The sequence below is a fragment of the Chlorocebus sabaeus genome, chromosome 2, assembly GCF_047675955.1.
Source record: "Chlorocebus sabaeus isolate Y175 chromosome 2, mChlSab1.0.hap1, whole genome shotgun sequence".
Classification (NCBI taxonomy): Eukaryota; Metazoa; Chordata; class Mammalia; order Primates; family Cercopithecidae; genus Chlorocebus; species Chlorocebus sabaeus.
In genome coordinates, this window is record NC_132905.1 from 88,985,361 (window position 1) to 89,001,346 (window position 15,986).

The 15,986-nt window shown below is 41.6% G+C and overlaps 1 protein-coding gene across 4 annotated transcripts in view; it reads right to left on the minus strand.

The window, feature by feature from the left end:
* RUNX1 (RUNX family transcription factor 1) overlaps nt 1-15,986 on the minus strand; it is a 263,884-nt gene that overhangs the window by 106,403 nt on the left and 141,495 nt on the right. The window lies entirely within an intron of this gene.

A 15,986-nucleotide genomic window follows, 5' to 3' on the forward strand; every position in this document is an offset into this window, starting at 1 on the left:
TAACTCTTAAAAACTATTGTGTATCAGCAGCCTTGAGAACATAGCAAATGTGGTTAAATTGGGGAGGGGGAAGGGGTGGGGGGCGGTGAGAAACTGCTGCCCAGGTGAAGTAGCACCTGTGGAGGTCTGAAGTGATTTACCCATGAAGCTGTTAAAGATGCCAGAACCCAAACTGCAAGAGAGGAAAGGTTGTGTGTGTTTATGACAGTGAACAATGAATCTGGTAGCTCATCCTCCAGCGTGCTTGCTCGCGTGCTCGCTCTTTCTCTCTTCCCTACATCCCCTATTGAGTGTAATTATATGCCAGGCAATGGTGAAGTGCTTTTATATACTTTGCCTGATTTAATCCTTGCAAGAACATCATTGCTATCCCCATTTTACAGATAAGAAGCCTCACCCTTGGAGAGTTCAGGGAGCTTGCCCAAATTCACATTACTCTTGACCTACACACACACACACACACACACACACATTCATATCTACATATAGGACCACATGCATAGTAAGCTATGTTCCTTTTTGATCATGATGATTTATTTTTGTGGGTATCCTTGGTAGAGTTCTAAAAAATTAACTCTGATCTCATCTTTCACTTTTATCCTCTGCTGTCTCAGGGTCTGGATCAGAAGGTATCTTGGAAATTCTTCACCATGCAAACCTCCTATCTTTAGGAGTCAGATTTTAAAGTCATTTCTGTCATCCACAGAGTTTGAGGACAAAGCCAAGGTCCATTTGGCTGAGAAGCTTTTACATTGATGATAATATAAAATGGTGTTTTAGTCTTTCCCCACCTCCATTAGTTCAAAAGGGCATCTTTAGGACTTTTCTAGATACGAGGTATTTGATTCACTTGCCTTCAGCATTCCTTGAACGCTACCTCTGTCCCAGGCAAGGTGCTAGGCTCACTGGTGACAAAGGCCAAACAGATGAGAGAAAAGAAGTGTCATGGCTGCTGGTGGACACATGTCCAGGGTCCCAGGAACTGGTGGGAGGGAATGTAAGAGGAAGAGGGGCCAGCAGCCCCTGGTGGGCTCAAGAAAGGCTTCCTTCCTAGCAGAGGTGATTTTTGACTTGACTTTTGGAGGTTGGGTAGATTTGTAGGTCGTTCAAAGCGCTACAGGAGGGGTTTAGGGAGGTGACGGTGGGGTGGGGAGATGGTGCTCTGGGCTGAATAAGCATCATGAGCAAGGGCGTGAGTTTACGAAACACATCAGTGTGTCAGTTCCAGTGTGGTTGGGCATAGGTTTGAGACCAGGTTGGTGCGGTGGGGAGAGAGTGTGGCAGTTCACAAATACATGGACATAGATAGGTCATTGGAAGCACATGCAACCTGAGGAAATGTGAACTTCAACATGAGGGAAATTGATATATCAAAGCCAAACTGGGAAATAAAAACATTAATATATATTTTAGAAAAATAAGTCTGTCAACAACAGCTCGGTGAGTTGGAGGGGGTAGAGATGAGGAGTGGGGAGCTACTGCAGTTGTCAGACAAGGGGTCATGAGGATCTGGATTAAGGTAGAAGCAATGGAGATGAAAGAGGGGGTTGAGGTGAGGGAGGGGGAGGAGTTTCCCCAACATCTGTCCATTAATAGCAGTAGAGAAGATCGGAAACAGTGGGTTTGGAGAGAGTTGTCTCTCTGAGCTTTGGATGCCCAGAACAGAATAGGAGGTGCTGGTGCGGAAAACAGAAATTCTGGGGAGAGGTTTCATTTAGAAATAATGAGCTGAACATCCTCAGAATATCTATGGTAGTTTCAGATTGTATCTATGGTACAGTCAAACTATGGTAGTTTCAGAGACTGTTTCCAGTGAGAAGAGACCATTCACGGGTTCTGGGATTATCAACATTCCAGGGGTGAGCAGAAGAGGGAGCAATCAAGGAGATGGAGCTAGGAAAATAAAGAGGAGGGAATAAGGAATAATAATAAAGGAAAATGCAGCTGGGCACAGTGGCTCATGCCTGTAATCCCAGCACTTTGGGAGGCCAAGGCGAGTGGATCACCTAAGGTCAGGAGTTCAAGACCAGCCTCACTAACGTGGTGAAACCCCATCTCTACTAAAAATGCAAAAATTAGCCAGACATGGTGGTGGACACCTGTAATCCCAACTATTCAAGAGGCTGAGGCAGGAGAATCACTAGAACCCGGGAGGTGGAGGTTGCGGTGAGCTAAGATTGCACCGTTGTACTCCAGCCTAGGAGACAGGGTGAGACTCCGTCTCTAAATAATAAATAAATAAATAAATTTAAAAAATTTAAAAAAAAAAAGAAAAGTAAGAAAAGAATAAAGGAAAATGCTAGGTTTGGAGGAAAGCCATGTCCCAAAGCCCACAAAGGGGCCATGAAAACAAGGACTGAAAATATTCCACTGGATTTGTCTACAGAGAGTGCCATATAATATTTGCCAGAAGAGATTCAGTTGAGTGGCAGCAGCAGAAATGGAGCAGAGAGTAGAAAGCAAATGGGATGTAGGGAAGGAGAGAATGAAACATGTTGGAGGAGGGAGGGAAACTGGTGGGGTAGCAGAAGGAGGGAAAGACCAGTGTTGAGAGGTGTATGTGTATGTGTGCATGTGTGTAAGATGGAAGCAACCTGAGAAAATTAGTGTTTGCCATGTGTATTTTACTGAAGATAAAATTCATCAGCTTCCACTTCAACCCAGGTCTTCCTCTTGTTTTCCCCACTGCACCATCATTCTCCCAGTTCCAGACTTGGATCCATGAATTGATCTTTGCCCTCATTCAGTCTGTTGCCAAGGGCTCTTTTTTGTTTCTTTGGTTGATAACAATTCAGCCCCCACCTTTCAATTCCTATTGACATCATTCTGGTTCAAGTTCTCACTACCTCTCTGCTGATTTCTTACAAAGATCTCTGAGAAAGGGGGTTCCTGCTAATTGTACACAGTACTTCCAGATTAGTCTCCCACACCATAGTTCTGCCAACCATGTTCTCCTGGGCATCTGGAATTCAATGCAAGGTCTTTAGCACAGTCCTGCAGGATTAAGAGTCACCCTTCCTGTCCTCATCTTGGAGGGGGGCAGATTCTTCTGCCTCAGGTGAAATTGCCTCTCAAAGACCAATCACATGCTTCATCATCACCTCCACATCTCTTGTGTGACTTGAATTATAATGTGTTTTGGGTTATAGCTATTTAAATATATTGGGGGTGGGGCGGGTGAGAGGAGGTAGTGGAACCACCCCTTCCCTGGCTTCAGGTTTCTATGTGGAACAACATTCCTTAGTGTAAAACTCTTGACCTCTTTTTACACCCTCATTCTTCCTCCACCATAAAAGATTGAATTATCTGGTTAGTAGCATTGGAAGCAGAAACCAGTTGTAGAAGGCAGAAGCATAAAATGAACCCCTCAAACTTTCCACCCTAATCCCTGGGGCTGGGAATATGATGAGGGATCATGCTCTGGTTATGTTACATGGAAAAAAAAAGAGATTTTTTTTTTGTATATGTAATTAAGGTTACTAATCAGTTGGCTTTGACTCACGCAACAGAGAGATTTTCCTGGTAGCCCTAATCTAATCACAGGAGACCATTACAAACACAGTGTTTTCTCAGGCTGGGACAGAAGTGAAGTCAGCGTTGTAGCTGGAAGACAGAGCAGGCACTTGCAAGAACTAGAGAGCAGTCTCTAGATGCTGAGGGTGACCCCTGGTTGACAGCCAGCAAGGAAATAGGGGCCACCATGCTACAGCCCCATGGAATTGCATTCTGCCAGCCACCTGCATGAGCTTGGAGGTGAATTTCTCCCTAAAGCCTTCAAGTAAGGCCTCAGGTTAGCCAACCTCTGGAGTTTTGGCCTTGTGAAGCTCTGAGCAGAGAATCTAGTACAGCACCACCAGATTTCTGACCTGCAGAACTGTGGGCTAAATTTGTTTAAACTGCTAAGCTTGGCAATTTGCTCGTTTGATAGCAATAAAAAAAAACAAGTACCCTGGGTATGCTCTTTCCCTGTCCTTATTCTTTTGGGGAGACACTGCTTAGGTATTGGTGAGTGAGTCTCCCTACTTCTGGAACTCAGTGGCAGGAAGTCACATACCTAAGCCATGCTCTCCAACAGTTCTATCAGTGACAAAGCTGGTATTTTTTATCTCCATCTGTTTGACTCCTTTGTCATCTCACTGTTGATTGTGGATCACTGGAGAGCAGGGGTGTTTTTTATGGAGCCGCCTAACAGCCCACTAGATAATTGCCTTAGTCTCTCTAGATTCACTCTTATTCCCACACAAATGCACCAGTGGATTGTGAATACCTTGCCAGCGAGGCTGTGTTTTACCCACCTTTAAATTCCCTAGGCAGTACTGCAGAAAGTGAATGTGTACCTGAGCCCCTGGGAGTCTGGTTAACAGATTCTGCCTCAGCAGGTCTGGGAAGAAGCATGAGATTCTCGGTTTCCCATAAGCTCCCAGTGATGCCACTGCCGCTGGTTCAAGGTTTGCACTCAGAGTTGGAGGATCCAGTATCTCAGATAGAACATTTTTTTTTTTTTTTTTTTTTTGAGACAGAGTCTTGCTGTCACCCAGGCTGGAGTGCAGTGGTGTGATCTCCGCTCACTGCAACCTCCACCTCCTGAGTTCAAGTGATTCTCCTGCCTCAGCCTCCTGAGTAGCTGGAACTTCTGGCACACACCACCATGCCCAGGTAATTTTTGTATTTTTTGTAAAGATGAGATTTCACCATGTTGTCCAAGCTGGTCTCAAACTCCTGACCTGGAGTGATCTGCACACCTCGGCCTCATAAAGTGTTGAGATTACAGGTGTAACCCACCATGCCTGGTGGAGATTGGACTTTTTAAGTTGTTGTTATGGCCTGAATGTTTGTATCCCTCCAAAATTCACGTTGAAGCCCTAATCCTCTATATGCTGCTATGAGTAGGGTCTGTGGGAGGTGATTAGATTAAGATGAGGTTGTAAGGCTGGGGTCCTCATGATGGGATTAATGCCCTTATAAGAAAAGACCAGATTGATCTCTCTCTCTCTCTCTCTCTCCCTACCTCCACTGAACCCAATCATGCTGGCACTCTGATCTCAGACTTCCCAACCTCCAGAGCTATGAGGCAATAAATGCCTGCTGTTTAAGCCACCCAGTCTGTGATATTTTGTTATAGCAGCCTGAGGTGACCAAGACAAGTATGGTAATAGAAGTCCCCAGTACATCTTCTATCAGGCCTCACAAGGAGGCATTAATTATCCCATTTAATTATCGAGCAGTGAGTGGTCCATCATTACTCCCTTCACTTTACAAATGAGGACACTTAAGATTTAGTAATCGGCCCATTCTAAGCCCATCCAGTTTGCCTGCAGAGTGCCCAGTTGTAGCCAGCAGCTTGCAAGATGGTCAAAACATTATATTACCAGTCAGATTTCCTTATTAGATCCTGACAAGCTGCCTTTAACCATGAGGACAGGCTGAGTTCAGAGGCTCAAGCTTCTAACTCCAGTGCTTTGGAAGGCCAAGGCTGGATGATTGCTTGAGTGCAGGAGTTTGAGACCAGCCTGGGCAACACAGCAAGACCCCATCTCTACAAAAAACAAAAACTATGCAGACATTCTTTCTTATTCTAGAGCAGCACATCCAATGAGAGTCAGCCCGGTGAGGTGGCTCATGCCTATAATCCCAGCACTTTGGGAGGCTGAGGCAGGCAGATCACGAGGTCAGGAGATCAAGACCATCCAGCTAACACAATGTAACCCCGTCTCTACTAAAAATACAAAAAAATCAACTGGGCGTGGTGGCAGGCGCCTGTAATCCTAGCTACTCAGGAGGCTGAGGCAGGAGAGTGGCGTGAACCAGGGAGGTGGAGGTTGCAGTGAGCTGAGACCGCGCCACTGCACTCCAGCCTGGGCGACAGAGCGAGACTGTGTCTCGAAAAAAAAAAAAAAAAAAGGAATATAATGAGAGTCATATACATAATTTAGGATTTTCTAGTAGCCACATTAAAAAGGTAAAGAAATGGGCAAAATAAATTGTAACATGTTTTATTTAACCCAATCTATTGAAAAATTGTTATTTGAACATGTAATCAATATGAAAATTATTAATAAGCTATTTTACATTTTCCTTTTTTTTCTGTACTATGTCTTCAAAAGTCTGTATTTTACATTTATAGCGCATCTCAATTTGGTTTAGCCACATTGCAAGTGGTCAATACTCACATGGGGCTAGTGGCTACCATATTGGACAATATAGTTCTACCGGAACCACTCAAAACGCAATTCACCCTGGATAGCAATTTTGCTACTAGTCTGCTAGTGCTTGAGTGAGCCCTGTTTTTAAACTGCTGTTAGTGAGGACCATTAAATAGTGCATCTTTCTTGACTCATGTTTTCCCTCTGAGCTGTCCTGAAGCGAAGTTCAGAATTTTTATTACAGCATCACTTGATTGACTCAAAGGTGGAAGAACACACATACACAGCAGCAATAACTGAGTTGCAAAGGCCTACTAACCACTGTCAACACCACTAATGCATTTTTACAGCCATGGATAGCCACAAGTTAATCTCACACATTGTTCATTTCCTCTTCACATTCACCAGCCATGCATGCCTCAGCCTATAAAACAGTGCTTTGGTTTCCTTGAGCTCTAAAACAATATTACAAAAGCATCTCCTGTCCCTTTCTTTTCCAGCACAACTAGTTCCCCATGAAACACACCTGATGTATTTTTAAATATAAGCATTATGGATCAGAAATTGAAGGTTCTATTTTTAATAGGCCATGATTTTACATTTTTCTTTTTTAAACGATACTCACTCTCAAACAGGAATTCCTATAAACAGGTTTATTTTGAAATATGGCATATACATTTTTCAAAAAACCACTCAGTGTTTCAGTTTGCTAGCAATCTACCAGTTAACACACAGTAATAGATCACTTCAGTGAGGCAGCTACTGGTCTAAGCTATGGAATCCATCCTCATCAGAAGAAGTAACCAAGGAGTGGGAATGTGGGAGAGGTTCATAACAGAAACCACTGCCCCTACTTTCCTGCGTTGGTTCTCAAGAGCTGCTGGGAACCCTCGAAGGTCCAAGTGTCTCTTTTGGGCAAAGATACCAGTTTCTGGCTGGGCACGGGGGCTCAGGCCTGTAATCCCAGCACTTTGGGAGGCAGAGGTGGGCGGATCATGAGGTCAGGAGTTCGAGACCAGCCTGGCCAACATGGTGAAACCCCATCTCTACTGAAAACACAAAAAGTAGCTGGGCGTGGTGGCATGTGCCTGTAGTCCTAGCTATTCAGAAGGCTAAGGCAGGAGAATCGCTTGAACTCGGAAGGCAGAGGTTGCAGTGAACTGAGATGGCGCCACTGCACTCCAACCTGGGGGAAGGAGCCAGATCTATCTCAAAAACAAATAAATGAATAATAAAAACATAAACAAAATTTACCAGTTTCTATCTGTTAGTCCTATGGGTTGAACACACAGGTTAAGGGGCCGATGTGTGAACCCTGGAAAGGGTGTGGGCCCTTCTCCACATTCTCTTTGGTTCCATCAGCTACAGACAGAGGTATGTTTTAAGAGATACACTGAGAAGTCATTCTCCACATGAAACCAGTCTTCTCTTTGAGTGATATCCTTCAGCTGAGCACTGTGGGAAAATATCCAAGTGGAGCATCTGAAAATTAATTGTGCTTCAGGGAGGGGAGTTTAGGGACTTGTCCACAGCCTTCAGTTCCCTAATTGGCGAATGTCACACCAATAAGATTTTCTGGTGGATGATAGATGCAGTCTGTAAAGTTGCTAATACTTTTAGAGTCTGCTTTCTTTCATAATCTGCTTTATTTGAGGCATTTTAGTTAGTTAATATATTTAAAGCTATTTCCACCCCAATGAATTAGAAACATGACATGATTTTTCTAAGTTGAGTAAAAAAGAAATGAATGAATGTATGAATTAAAGGCAGGGGTCCTGTTCCTCATGTCCCACATGCCATCCCACAGCAAATGCTCCTTCCCAAACGGAATCGTTTATTTGGATTCCTTGTGTTTATAATTTACTCTTTCACTAGGAGAATTATGAAATAGGAAAGTATTTTTTCCTTATGCAACTTTTGTCTTCAAAAATAACTGAGTCATTTTAATTGGTTCTTGAAGGGAGGAGGGTAGGGGATTAACTGCAGACCAGCTTGATAAGACAACCCTTAGTGAGCTGGTAGAGGAGTAGGTAGGTCTACGTTAGAACTTAAATGTGGACAATGGTGGGTACAGGACAGGCAAAGGAAATTCCCCAAAGCTGGCTGAAACAGCAAATTTCTACATGGACAACTAATTCTTGGATACTTGGAGTAAAGATATTAATATATATTATAAAGACATAAATACATATATATTCTACATGAAGATATATATGAGTGACTTTTTCACACACACACACACACACACACACACACACACACACACTCTTCAAATTATAGCTAGGTAATCATTCACTCAGATTCCAAACTCCAAATTTAAGTTTTAGAGTTATTGACGATTGGATTCATTCATGCAATTAACATGAACCCCAATATATATGAGTGCAGGAGTACTCACTATCTCATAAGGTAGAGGAACCTGTAGGAAGTTTGTCACTAGCCATGCGAGCAAGTGAGTTACTTACCTTGTCCCAGCCTCAGCCTCCTCATCCACAAAACAAGAGGCTTGGACAAGGTGGGCTTTCCAGCTCCAGGAACATTTATGCAAATGCCAGTTGGAATTGCGGGAAATCGGCCTGGGTCTGGTGCTTACCCACGTCAGCATATGGCTAGAGTGAACTTGGGTTTCAAGTGGGAAGGGGCCAGAAAGGAAAAAGAGGACCCAGAATCAACTAGAGATAGGACATTTTAAGGACTTTCCCATTTCACATAGGATTTCTCTAATTTCACGGAAGTATTGCCTAGTTTAAAAAGCAGATTCAAGGAGATATGATTTAAAACAAGTATACACATAAAAATAACTCTGAGATTCTGCATCTTCTAGAAAATCACAGAGACACATCACTATCGTATTCTATAATTTACATGGTGATTGAGAATAGACACAGTTACTCAGTGTTATCCAAAATAGTTTATTATTACAATCATTAAAAATATTAAAATTCAGCTCTTTCATTAATTCCGTCTACTCCATCCCCACCAAATTAGTGAATTTCACTATGTATGATACTACAAAATAATAGTTTAAAAATAATATGGATGTGCAACATAGTTGAATTCCCATGCAATAAACAGATACGGTTCATTATTATTATTATTATTACAACTGTTACTACCTCAAGTTTGTGACTCTTTTACTAAAATAAAAATTTTCCTATTTATGATCCTATATAGACTATAGAGAAATTTCCCATAAACATAGCAGAATTCCTTAGAAAGGGAATATAGAAGCTTTAGCTAAATTTTGGATGCCGAATCACCCATTTGTTTTGGGATATAGAAAGTCTACTGAAGAATCCAGAGTAAGACCTTGGTCTTCCTCTTGATCTTAGTCTACTTACAAGGTCTGTGAAGGAATTGCTGAGATATCTACATTTGTCAATTAAATAATAAATGGCCAAATATCAGCCTTAGAGTATTCTATAGGACTCAGATAAGATGGCAAATACTTTCATATTAATCCTGCTGTCTTCGAATTTGGAAAACAGACTTTTACATGAAATAGTTGGCTAAGACTATCACTATCCTGCTTTCTTGTGGGGTTATGAAATTGCCATAGTCTACAAAAACTTTAAAATTTCATGTAGTCTGAAATATAAAATAGCTGGAAAAAGCAACAATAGAAGTAATAATCCTATTCTCTGATACCATTTTTATGGATAATACACTGAAATGGAATAGTAAACATTTTTGTGGAGACTTCTCATAAAACATCACTTACCTCAAACAATAGTTAAGTGAGATTTAAACTATTTTTATATGATTGTTTTGGACTTGCTTAGAAAAATACTACCATTTAAACCTATTTTCTAAAATGTAAGGCAAATTTTGCTAGAATTTTTGAATTAAAAAATGGTGCTATTTCTGTAGAGTTCTCTTTTTGAAAGGTATAGAGAAAGAGTGGAAAGATTTTTAAATAAAATTAAACTAAAATATCTGAAAATAGATATGACTTGATAGCTAATTTTTAATTTATATCTATATGTGCAATGAAAGCTATATTCAGAGATCACCCAAAAATTTTAGAAACATACAAACAACACTGAAAAATGTTATCACATATTTTTACAGAGTAGGTTGTTTTGAAAACAGCAAAGAAACAGATGATCACCAAAATATTATCACAAATGAGCCAAGAAATAAATTATAGGTCATTTCTAGTTGACCACTGACAAATTAGTGCACTAATCTTAAGTGACTATATAGCACACTCCCATTTTTTTCTTTTCTAGTTATCTTAACAATTCAAATGTGCCGGGCGCGGTGGCTCAAGTCTGTAATCCCAGCACTTTGGGAGGCCTACGCGGGCAGATCACGAGGTGAGGAGATCGAGACCATCCTGTGAATGGTGAAACCCCGTCTCTACTAAAAATACTAAAAATTAGCCGGGCGTGGTGGCGGGTGCCTGTAGCCCCAGCTACTCGGGAGGCTGAGGTGGGAGAACGGCGTGAACCCGGGAGGCGGAGGTTGCGGTGAGCCGAGATCGCGCCGCTGCACTCCAGCCTGGGCGACAGAGCGAGACTCCATCTCAAAAAAAAAAAAAAGATTCAAATGCATGTGAAGATACCCATTTTGAGGAGAATTTAAAATGTATTATTGGTTGATACAGCACTTTTAGGTAAGGGGGGCCTGCAGCAAATATTTATATAAATGTGGGCTTTAAGATTTTTTCGAAAGTATTCTGTTTTAGGAAGTTCTGTAACTGACAGCTTCTCGATTTAGGAAGCATCTCAGGTTTTAGAGAAAAATATTCTAGATGAAGCCTTTTTCCTTAATGCAGAAGCAGTAAAGTTTCTAAAATAGAAATCATTTTGTTTAGCCTTCTCTTTAACCAAAGACACCAAATAATGAAGTGGACTTCTGAGGAGGAAAGAAGAAAAGTTGACCAAATATGCTAGTGGGGGCTCCACTTTTAGTCTGCAAACCTCTACACCCGGGAGCTGAGCTATCAAATGGAGTCGGGTCCTGATTGAGCTGAATGACGGACACACAGTGCCCAGACACGGTGCGCAGTGAACTCACTCTAGGAGACCTGCATGCCCCCTTCTCCCAATTCATCCACTGCTCTGGAGGTCATTATTTAACACCGGCAAATTGAACGATGACACGAAATGAAGTGCAAGATGCTGATATTTCTTCCCCCTCACTAATCACGCTCACAAGAGAATTCATTTCTTTTCTTTTTGCCTCAGGCATATCCAGGCTAGCAATTTTCATTTTGCTACCGAAATGATTTCCCCACTCCCCACCTTTCCCAATCAGAGTGGAAATGCATTAAGACTGCAGGTTAACCCCTCTGTTACTGGGAATGAGAAGGAAATAAAGTTATATGTAAGTTTTATTTTCACCGTTGTGTATGATACTGTTTTCTGATCATGGTAGACATAGATTTAATTAATCACACTCTCCCCAAAAGACATTCCTTTAGTGAAGACATGACACTGCATTAAGGTAAAGCAGCAAGAGAAAAACTTCTTTAGCCAGTACGTTATTCTGTTAACTTGTCATCTTTAAAGTGTTCTAGAATTCTTATGCATCAAATTAGGAAATTTGGATAAAAAATAGGAAGTTATACAGAAGCATAAAAGCACACTGGTTCTTCAATTACAGAGAATGGATACAACAAAAGTTAATACTTCCTTGGCTTTTACTAAACTTGAAATATTTGTTTCTAAAAAATTTAAGTGTGAATAAATATCTAGAAAATGCTGGATCATCTGAAACTTATCAAGTAGCTTTTCCCCCTACAGAACCTAAAAATAAAAACTTCTCTAGAAAAAAGCATCCTCTCTTTACTGATCTTTAAAATGTTTAAATGTTGAAGTCCTGAGTTGTATACCTCACATAACTCCTCTGTAGCAACCTATAAAACAAGAATCCTCTCTCCTGGCGGGCTGTTAATTTTGCTGTGAACAAAAGAGAAGGAGATTCAGTATTTCTGAAAATAACTGGAATTCTCCTTTGAGACAAAGTTTTGGATTTTCTAAAGTAAATACGGTACTTTTCTATTTTTTAAACTAATATGTAAGTGTATATACTTTTGGCTTTGTTGGTCAAGAAAATAGTTCATCATACCAGGAGGAGACTGGATAGCAGAACAGCAGCCTACGAATGCATTAGATTTCGGTTATGCTTGGTTTTGACAGGTTTGGTTTTTGTTTGTTTGTTTGTTTTTGAGACGGAGTCTCGCTCTGTCGCCCAGGCTGGAGTGCAGTGGCGCGATCTCAGCTCACTGCAAGCTCCGCCTCCTGGATTCATGCCATTCTCCTGCCTCAGCCTCCCAAGTAGCTGGGACTACAGGCGCCCACCACCACGCCTGGCTAATTTTTTGTATTTTTCAGTAGAGACAGGGTTTCACTGTGTTAGCCAGGATGGTCTCGATCTCCTGACCTCGTGATCCGCCCACCTGGGCCTCCCAAAGGGTTGGGATTACAGGCGTGAGCCACTGCGCCCAGCCTATTTGGGGGTTTAAGAAATCATGAAACTGGGTTGGTTTGTCAGTAGACATCCATGAAGTGTTGCTAGCCCATGAGGACAGAGAAAGCTGTGGAATTGATTCCTCAAAATCAAAAACCTTATGTATGCTGATAGGGCTATAACAACTGAGCAAATTTTAGTGGACAAATAGTAGAGGTCTTTAACATTTACTGAGCTATTCTGAGCTTCAGACATTGTGGCAAGGGCTTTCCGTGCATTATCCCATTTAATCCTTTTGCTAATACTATTAAGTGAGGAACCATTATCCCCGAAGGCTTAAAGAGGTTAGACAACTTACCCAAGGCCACATAGAGATGGAGCAGTGAAAGTGAGAATTTGACCCAGTCAGTGCACAGAGTAGACAATCTTTGAATTACATGCATTTAAATAAAAAAAAGGCTGTTCTTCATAGTTCTCACTGAATAAGTTTCATAGACAATGACTTTCCTAAAGGACTCCTTTTGCTTCTGAAGGGCAGCCACTCTCCAGTTAAAGGGGATTTGCAAACAGACCCACTCGGGAGTGTAGTACAAGGAAAGGAACTGCTTTAGAAACACAGAACCCAGGCCGGGCGCAGTGGCTCAAGCCTGTAATCCCAGCACTTTGGGAGGCCGAGACGGGCGGATCACGAGGTCAGGAGATCGAGACCATCCTGGCTAACACGGTGAAACCCCGTCTCTACTAAAAATACAAAAAACTAGCCGGGCGAGGTGGCGGGCGCCTGTAGTCCCAGCTACTCAGGAGGCTGAGGCAGGAGAATGGCGTAAACCCGGGAGGCGGAGCTTGCAGTGAGCTGAGATCCGGCCACTGCAGTCCAGCCCGGGTTACAGAGCAAGACTCCGTCTCAAAAAAAAAAAAAAAAAAAAAAGAAACACAGAACCCAGATAGATGGATAAATATCTCAATGCCTTTCCAGAATAGTACTTAAGGAGCAGAGCCCATCTCAGTTTGGGTTTGAGCCCATGGCCTTATGGTTTAAATATAAAATGCATTAAAGCTCTTTATTTAGAGAGTCACATGCCCTCTTGTGGGAGCAGCCCTGATTCTCCCTCTGACTTTAGTGAATGTACAATGCAAATAGGTGTTTTAATATTGTCATTAGTGTTCATTATTTATGAGGACTTGATTGTGTATTCAAAGCCAGCCAGGAGGGTCATGTGCCCCCTTCAGTGAAAACCTTGACCCTAAGGACAGCACTTTCCTGGTATACAGCGTTTAGGAGCTCTTGAGAGCAAGAAAACCTAAACAGGAGAATCCCACTTAGCATTTGCCCACAGGTAAGGAGCACAGAGAAGTAGACCTAGACTTCTAATTTAGCAAAAGAAGTGTGCTGCCATGTGAAAAGTTTCTAAACGGTGACTTCTAAACCATAAGTTGTGCCCCATAGATTGGTCGTTAATAATAATAATAACAAAATAAAGGCAAGAAGAAGAAATAGAACAGAATAACTGGAAAATAGAGTGCTTCATCCTTAGTAAGAGTGAATACTGCTTCCTGAAGCTCTCTTTTTGATTGACGTATCTCCCCTGAGCCCTGGCATGCAATTTACCTCTTACTGTTTCTTGCTATTCAAAAAGTTTGCAAGCCTCTAGCCTAAAATGTCTTATCTTCTTAGTACTCAATTTGTTACTTGACTTGGTGTTTGGCTCCCTGTGACTCTCTGAAGTTCTCCTGACCTTTCTGTGCCTCTGCTTCCTCCTTTGCCAAGTCTAAAATCATGCCATTTAAAAGTTATCAAGAGAACCAAATTAAATCATAACTGCTGAAGTGCCTTGTCAAGCTAAACACAGTCATCAAAGGTGAACAGAGTGAAGCTGGTTTGAAGGCCATCCTTCTGTGAAACAGCATTGGGTCATTTTGTTTAGAGATGAAAAGATTCTTAGCAAACATTTTGTAAAATCCATTTAGTTTACAGAGGGAAAAGGAGATTCTGAAAAGTGAGTGACTTTTTTAAGCTCCCGAAACAGTGGCTGATCTGGGACCCCCGACCTGTGAATTAGTGGTCCACCCCCGTGCCCTGTCGCTCCTCCAACAGCCGTTTTGCTACTTCTTTAAAAAAGGGAGGGTCTTGTGAAATTTTATTTACAGAAAATTTACAACTCATGCAAAGGAAAATGGATTTCTTCCCTTTCAAAGTGGTTTCCTGATTGCAATCACATAAATTAAACTCCAGCCCTAAGAAAGTCATTCGGATAGAGTAATGATACATCTTCAAGAAGAGATACAGATACATAAATTAAACTCCAGCCCTAAGAAAGTCATTCGGATAGAATAATGATACATCTTCAAGAAGCGATACAGATAATTCTTTGAAATTCTCAAGAAATAATGCGATAAGATGCAAAAGGTTAAATATTAGTAATCTTCCTGAAGTGTCAATCAGGAAGGTATTTTTAAATTGTATTGGAAAGAAAGAAGAGACAATGTTTCTTCCTATTAATGATCTGAACTGAAAGTAAGGGAAGAACTAAAAAATGTGCAAAATGTCCTGGGGAAAAAAAGTAATGTAAAACATAGTCTTGGATGATACAGCAAGGTTGTTGCTCAATTTGATGTTGTAACTCTATTTTAACTGTCACCAAGGGCTGGGATAGCAAATATTGCATCAACTCTGCAAGGTGTTTCCTGGGTTTTGTGGACAGGGGGGTCGGGGGAGGTGCAATCTCCATTCTTGTGAAGGCCAGATAAAGACTTCTGCTCCAAGCCACTATCTTTTTATGCTGAAGCTGTAGATAACACAGTTTCACACCCTGCTGCCCAAGTCCTGCTTTCCCAATTTGTAGGTCTTTATTGCGAAAGTCTTTTGTGTTTGTTTTATCAGACACACTTTATCATCCTTCTCCAAACACCCTTTGTCAAAGTCAGCCTTTGAACTTCTTTTGCATATACATAGAATGGGACCAATGATTCAGGATATGTAACAGGCTTATCTTATAATTCTAAAGAAAGAGGAACAGAGCCATTGACCTTTCTTCTATAATATATTTTCTTGGGGCTGGTGTGTGTGTGTGTGTGTTAGGGGTAAGATGTACAATCTCTTTACCTTTAGAAAATAATGCAATAGATTATCCTATACCAATATTTTATGCCTTCTAATTTTGCACAAATTAAGCCTGAATCTTAAGGTTCAACTTGTCTTGGATTGTACTAAAGGCCGCATTGCAGGTAGGGCTAATTTCGGGGTCTGATCCGTGTGGCTCCCCGTGCTCCTGACAGTACACCAGGACAACTTTGTGGTCCCTTCCACGTGCAGTCCCCATGCTCCCGACACTACACCCGACCCTAAGACTCTTGCTTTGCTTGCCTTTAATATGGAACTGAGTATCAAACCTTGCTTGAGGAATGAATGCTTGCTCATATCACTTA